Source organism: Triticum dicoccoides, chromosome 1B, assembly GCF_002162155.2.
Source record: "Triticum dicoccoides isolate Atlit2015 ecotype Zavitan chromosome 1B, WEW_v2.0, whole genome shotgun sequence".
Classification (NCBI taxonomy): domain Eukaryota; kingdom Viridiplantae; phylum Streptophyta; class Magnoliopsida; order Poales; family Poaceae; genus Triticum; species Triticum dicoccoides.
The window spans coordinates 276,665,922-276,673,651 of record NC_041381.1 but is presented as its reverse complement, the minus strand read 5'-3'; the positions used below and the strand labels follow the sequence as shown (position 1 = coordinate 276,673,651).

Genomic DNA, 7,730 nt, shown 5'->3' with positions numbered 1-7,730 from the left:
TGAGGTGTGTGTGAATGATCTGTATAGTCACTTATGTAATTGGATGTTTATTTCAGTTATATATATACATGTTATTCTTCTGTAGACAGAGCAAATCACACGGCTTATTAGCAACAATCGTTTGTGTTATTATTGGTCTTCGCACACATTTCTGATCACAGAGCTGTTTGCCGCATATCACGCACATCTTGTTCAGTTGAACCATTTCCATTGTGTTGCGCAATAAAGGATGCAAAGAGGGATCCTACAGCAGCAAGGACCAGTTTCCCTACTGATAGCTCATCTAACAGAACTCCCAAGTTAACTGTGCAGAGGCTGGAGTAGTCATGAGATGGGTGACCGGATGGGAAGTGGACTCAATATTAACTAGATGGATGGGTAACTGCAAAGGTTTATTATAAACCTTTGAAGTGACCCATCCATCTAGTTAATATCGAGGTCTTTGTTTTGTAATTTTTGACATTTTTTGTTTTTTGAATAGATGTTGATTGGCTTGAAGAAGGTCTATCTCGTTACTTTTTGATAATCTTTGTTTTTGAACACATGTTGATTGGCTTGAATGATGGTCTATCCCATTACTTTACGACATGTTTACAAAACATGGACCTTGAGGTTAATTCAACTAATAGGGTGGAGCACTATATACATTCAACGCAATTAAATGTTTTCCAAAAAAGTGATATGATTTCTGTGAAACTTATAAGTCATGTATGTCAAATTAACCTATGTGTACTTATTCTCAAATTAACCTCCGGGCCTGTTTGCCGCGTATCACACACATCTTGTTAAGTTGAACCGTTTATGTTCTCTTCCCTAATGTAAAAAGTTCATTCGAGTGAACCGTATGTCGTATATCACTCACACCTTCATTTGGCTGACCATTTCTGTTGCTTTCCCTAATAGCAAACAGTTCATCGGAGCAAACTGTATGCTGTATATTGCACACACATTGATATGGCTGCCCATTTCTGTTGTTATATCTAATCGCAAACAGTTCGTTTGGATCAACCGTATGCCCATCATCGCCCACGCAAGTAAAATCTGAACCGTGTTTGATGTACCCGCCATCACAAACGTTTTGCACCTTTTTTGATAGTTATTTTACATTACCGTTTGCGATTAATGCAACACACACAATTTCGTCGAAGGGTCTCTGATCGTAGTGTCACGTCAGCAGCATCCTATAGTAGTCAAGCCGAACAGGATACGCTCAACGACAGATGGACCAAGGTCCTACCTGCCGAAGAATATGGCTTCGAGTGACCAACAAAGAGTTACCTCAAACGCAGGCTGCTGCCACAATTCAACAATGAAGCCTTTGAGCTAATACCATCAAAATACAATTATGCTGATCAACCGGACCGACCACCACGTGTACGGGACAAAACGACTCATTATGTGGAACATCAGCCCGCGCCCCCTCGCCATAGAGGCAAAGAGACAACAGCTCCGGGCTACACGTACGACTTATGTCAGGACCTAAACAATAGAGCCGGCCAGACTAGATCAATCTATAGATCAAGAGGACGTGTCCCGGCACGAGATGACGGCCATCAAGCCTGGCATGATGAATATAATCAAGTTCAGGGTCAGCACCGAATGCAGATGTCGTCCGAACCCCGTCGCGATGTTGCCCGGTATAGAGGTGCCGCACACCCTATGTGCTTTACCGATGAAGTAATGCAGCACCAATTTCTGGAAGGGTTTAAACCCGTGAACATCGAGCAGTACGATGGAACAGCAGATCCTGCCGTATGGATTGAAGATTTTCTTCTCCACATTAAACATGGCTCGCGGAGATGACCTCCACACCATTAAATACCTCCCTCTAAAGCTGAAAGGACCAGCACAGCACTGGTTGAATAGCCTCCCAGATAACTCCATTGGAAGATAGGAAGATTTAGAAGACGCTTTTTGGGCCAACTTTCAGGGCACTTATGTCCGGCCACCGGATGCTGATGACCTAAGTCACATAGTCCAACAACTCAGAGAGTCAGCATGCAAACTTTGGAATCGGTTCCTAATTGAAAAGAACCAAATCATGGACTGTCCAGATGCCGAAGCGTTAGCGACATTCAAACACAACGTCCATGATGAATGGCTCGCCCGACACCTCGGGCAGGAAAAACCAAAGACCATGGCAGGTCTTACTGCACTTCTGACCCGCTTCTGTGCGGGTGAAGATAGCTGGTTGGCTCGTAGAAGCAACAGTTCCAGCGACCCCGACACTTCTGAGGCCAGAGATGGCAATTGTAACGACCAAACCTCGAAGGATTTGAGTCTCTGTGTTTACCATGCTAGTCCCTGGATCGAAGTCGCTAGCACACACAGTATAGATGAATACCAGAATAGCAAGTGCATCATTTATTACAACATATGATTCAAAGTATATAAAATAAAACAATTTGCATAGCACCTGGCTAGCTTTATTCAATCAATCAGCGGGAAAGTAGTAGAAAATAATGATGAGTCCCATCATAGCCCACTGACGATGCTGAGTGCAGACTCGCGACCCTAACGGTACCTTACTCTTCGTCTAAACATCCTACAAAATGAGACGTTGCAGCCATGTAGGTCAATACTTTGAATGTATTGGCAAGTTACACATGAGTAATAATAAAGTAGATCTACATGTATATGCATAGTACAACAAAAGAAAGGCTTGTGGGTTTGTTCCGGAGAAAGCTGATTTTGTCCTCATAACTACCTAATAGTCAAATTTTCATTTAGTTCTTTTATTACTACAATTATAAACACAAGGTTGAGTTGGCAAAATCAACTCCAACCTACCCTTTATTAAGTTGCCCACAAATATTATTAAGTGTCACATCTGTCAAGATCATCCAACAACTGTAATGGCATAGTCGCTCAAATTTGTCCATAACCGGGGACACGGCTAATCATGATTAGTTTTAATACTCTGCAGAGTTTTGTACACTCTACCCGCTAGACTCAACCCAAAGATTGAGACGGAGTCTTTCAGAAGTAGTCACCTCCACCCACCGAGAGCCGGTACACCTACTCATATCTACATTTGCTAGCTTACCTGTGCAAGGATCCCACAACCTACTCAACTAAGCGAGAGCCCATTTAGCTAGTGGTTGCGCATGGAAGCTACTAGTCACTAAGTCTGTCTGATCTTTTTGAGCCTGGGCGGCCGGCCACGTACATTCAGTGGGTCTAAACTATGATGTTCTTGAAACCATCCATCAATACCAATTCCACCCAGAGGTGAGTTAAATCCTTAATTACTACTCAATTTGTTATATATTTAACTCTCACATAAGATCAATGAATACATGAACCACCCCCATCTACAAAGCATAGCAAACTACAACTACCACGATTTGAAATGACAGGAAGATAGCTCAACATCATATAGCAAAATAATATAGTAATCCTATACAACATATATTCATAGTGTGATATAACTACATGCATAGAAAACAATAGGTAAAGGATGATCAACATGTAACTTGTCTTGGTTCTGGTTCAAAAAGTCACACTCCTGACAATAGCTCGCGTCGCACTCTGGACAATCTACATGTTTCACACAATCAACAAATCAATCACTGAAACTCAAATAAAGCCAAAATAAAACCAACACCAAGAAAACATTTTTAAAATTCAAAAACAGCAGCATAACAGCACGTACAAAACACCTACAGTGCACGACGATCACAATGCAAAAAGAATCACTCAAATCCGACAAACGGTTTAAAAGTTATGGCCTCCGGACGATTTAATTCAAATTCAAACTAATTCAAATTTGAAAAGTGCAAACATGTGAAATTTTAGTACTGTGATAAAGTGCTGGTTTTTGTGAGTGCATTGGAAAAAGAATCACCTAATTTGGAGTTATAGGCTAAAAGATATAGCTAGTTGAATTTTGGATGAAAATCTGTGAAAAACAAAAAGAACAGAAATCCCCTAGCGGTTTACTGTGTTGTATTGTAGCTATCGCCACATGTCATCGCGTGATTGGTTGAGGGATCTTAGTGCGTGTGTGCTCACCAAAAGTAGAGGGAAGCAGCGGCGGCGGTGGCGCTCCTCCGGTGGGTCTCCGGCGAAGAAGAGGTGACGGGCGGGTGCGATGTGCGGTGGCGGTGACGATGGTGGTGCTCAACGGCGGCATAGCTCCCTCTGTAGGCGACGGCGACGAGGTGAACCACGGCATGCTCCAGCGGCGGCGGTCAAGCTCGGCAGGCTCGTTCGGCTGCGTTTCCGGCCAAGTAAGGAGGTCAGGGGCGTGAGTCCTCGAGTGGGGAATCTAAAGAAACAAACCACGGCGACAGCAACTTACTAACGGAGACGAAATCTACCAGCGATGGCGGCAGACCCCGAAGCTTTTTGGCGAGATTGGTTCGAGCTCGGACGAAGCGTGAGGCAACAGGAGATGGGGAAAAGGGTTGCGCTAGGTTTCCCTAAGGATTTGGCTTGCGTCCGCGCAAGGGATGGTCCAGGGCGCGAGCTCGACTCGGGCTCTGCTTTGGGTGCGTGAACGGCGCGGTGCTCCTCCGGCTCGGGGGTGAACAGGGGTGTGGGCGCGGGCCCGCTTGTCAGTGGTTGAAGCGAGCGACGAGCTGTGGGGCTGGCGCTGCGCTGCGTACCGCTTCGGGCGAAGTGGGCTGCGGCGACGGGGGTTGCTGGGCTGCGGTGGCTGGCTGGCTGGCTAGCTGGGCCGCTGGCAAGCTGGCTTTTTCAAAAAAAATTAAACAACAGCTATAGCAGTTATAATTAACTAAAATAAAAACACTAGAAAAAAATCTAAATAAAATACATAGACACGCTGTAAAATATATACACCTAATATAAACTACAGGAACAGCTAGTTCCACCTATAATGCAATTTTGAAAATTACTTTTATGCGATAGGCCACACCAACAGCAATAAAACACACAAATAAAATACTTTGGAGATTGTAAAAATTACCAGAACATATCAGATGAACTGGAAAAAATATTCAGCACATCATGAACATTTTTAAAAACAGGGGAGAAGTCATGTTATCTCCACTCCAATAAATTGCCATTAGTTGCGTAATGAAAATTATATTGCAGAAAAACAAATAATGCATGGAAAATATGATATGCATATGTATGATCTAATAACAGCCTAATTTAGGAAATTGGGATATTACAGCAATGGTAGACCACGAGGCAACAAAAACAAGCGTCAGAACAATAATGACGAAACAGAGGATACGACAGTAAACACCGGATTCAGTGGTTCCAAACCCGGTCAATGGAAGAAGCCGTTCAAAGGCAAAAGGGACGGTCCATCCAACTTGGACAAAATACTAGAGAGACCTTGCCAGATTCATGGCACCCCTCACAAGCCTGCCAAACACACCAATAGAAATTGCTGGGTTTTCAAGCAGGCCGGTAAATCAAATACCGAACATAAGGGGAAAGGGCCTCCAAGTGAGGATGATGACGAGTCGCGCCAGCCAAACAATGGGGGACAGAAGCAGTTTCCCCCCGAGGTGAAAACCGTGAACATGATATATGTCACCCACATCCCCAAGAGGGAGCGCAAGCGCAGATTAAGGGACGTCTACGCCGTAGAGCCTGTCGCCCCAAAATTCAACCCATGGTCGGTCTGTCCGATCACCTTTGATCGCAGGGACCACCCAACCAGTATCCGTCATAGAGGTTCAGCGGCCCTGGTAGTTGATCCTATCATCGACGGATCCATCTCACTAGAGTCCTTATGGACGGCGACAGCAGCCTCAACTTGATCTATCAAGATACTATCCGTAAAATGGGTATCGACCCGTCAATAATTAAGCCTAGTAACACTACCTTTAAAGGAGTGATACCCGGCTTGGGGGCCCGCTGCATGGGCTCCTTAACACTGGAAGTAGTATTCGGCACCCCAGACAACTTCTGAAGTGAAGAATTGATCTTCGACATTGTCCCTTTTCGCAGTGGTTATCATGCACTGCTTGGAAGAACTGCTTTCGCCCGCTTTAATGCAGTCCCGCACTATGCTTGTCTGAAGCTCAAAATGCTTGGACTGCGTGGCATCATCAAAGTAAATGGAAATATGGAGCGCTCCCTCTGTACTAAGGAGCACACCGCGGCCCTAGCAGCCGAGGTACAAGGCGGCCACATCAAGCCGAACAACTTATCGGTCATGAAGACCCATGCCATTGCTAAGCGAGTCCGATCCGCATCACAGTGCGATAGCTCAGTGGATGCGGAGCTTGAATAGCAGTTTAGCCTCCGCCGACCCCCCATAAGGTTGCGGCATGCGTACCACGCGTACATAACTATGCACTTAAAATACCTTGGGCAATGTCAGAGGCACATATGCAAAGGGTCCACAGTATGGCTTGACCCTATTCGGACCTTAAATATTTTTTCCCACTGCAGGTTCGTTAAAAAAACCTACCCACTCTATGGTTGTACGGGGGCTCCTCCCTAGGTCCCTCTTTCTTGCAGACGACCATCAACTCCTCCTCTCAAAGGATTCCCTACCAAGGAGAAACGACATAGACGTGTAGCAGGGCACCATTGGGATCTTCAAACCACTACTTTTAGGCCCTGTGTAAACCATTCCCTTGTGTAAACTTTTGGCATGTAACATGGCCTCGATATTCATGGAATTATCTGTAACAACATGTTCGATGTATTAATCAGGGTATAAAGGAAGCAGTTGATCACCACTTCTCTCTGGTAGTCATTCATTTTATATTATCATCTGTATTCCCTCCCTACTTCTGACTGCCACACATGCTTTAGTCCGACCTTAACACCGGGGGCTGTATTCGTCCTTGCACATTTCAAGTCCGAACACCTATAGGGAACTCTTCGGCGTCCCAGATATTGCATATATGCATCGGCTCCGAATCATGTCTTTGGTCCATATTTGGGTTGCCCGGCTCCTGTGCTTACAACCTTACGTTTGGCTTGTTCAGCTAAGGTAGTAAAGGGAGAACTACTGCGATTGTATTTCTGGTTCATCCAGTCAAGTACCTCAGTGGAGAAAGCTGAAAACTGACTTTCATGATAAGCGAGAGTTGGTCGGTGATCCGGCGACTTAGTATTATACTACAAATCCTGTAGCATATACATGGGGGCTGAAGCCGACGAGTGGCAACTTTCAAAAATATAACAATAAACGGCCGCACAGGAGGAACAATCACTCGCAACAAAAGGCGCAAGCATAGATATCTCACAGCACGGGTTCATAACATGGTTTGTAGAACCCGAACACATTCAATCAAATATCACGTCCTTAGAACATTGGCCCTCTACTACTTGGGCTCCTTCTAGGACGTCGATGAAGTACCTCTCCCGGTTTCGATGATCTTTGCCTTCGGGCGGACCTGCGGTCGCCATTTCGGTAGCCTTCATCTTCGCCCATTGCATCTTGACACGGGTGAAGGCCATCCGGGCACCCACTATGCAGAGCGAGTGCTTCACAGCATTAATCCATAGACACACATCGACCAGCTACTTCAGCGAACCAAAGTAGCTGCTAGGAATCGGCTCGGCCGGCCAGAGTTTAGCTATTAGGTCCTTCATGGCCAGGCTTGCCACCCTGTGCACCTCCGTCAGCTGCTTCAGCTAGTCGTTCAGAAGCGTCGGGTGTTCTGGCGCGACATATTGCAACCAGAATAGCTTCTCGGTTGAGTTCCCCTCCTGGGCTCGGAAGAACTGCGCGGCATCGGCGACACTCTTTGGAAGATCCGCAAATGCACCTGGAGAACTCCACACTCGTG

General features: G+C 45.5%; 1 long non-coding RNA gene across 1 annotated transcript; it reads right to left on the bottom strand.

Moving 5' to 3' along the window:
* Positions 1-2,373: 2,373 nt before the first annotated feature.
* LOC119304184 lies at positions 2,374-4,520 on the bottom strand. The gene is made up of 3 exons (XR_005148129.1): positions 4,304-4,520; positions 4,015-4,216; positions 2,374-2,545 (listed from the first exon to the last, which is right to left on the bottom strand). It is a non-coding gene; the product is annotated as an uncharacterized LOC119304184 (long non-coding RNA).
* Positions 4,521-7,730: the final 3,210 nt, after the last annotated feature.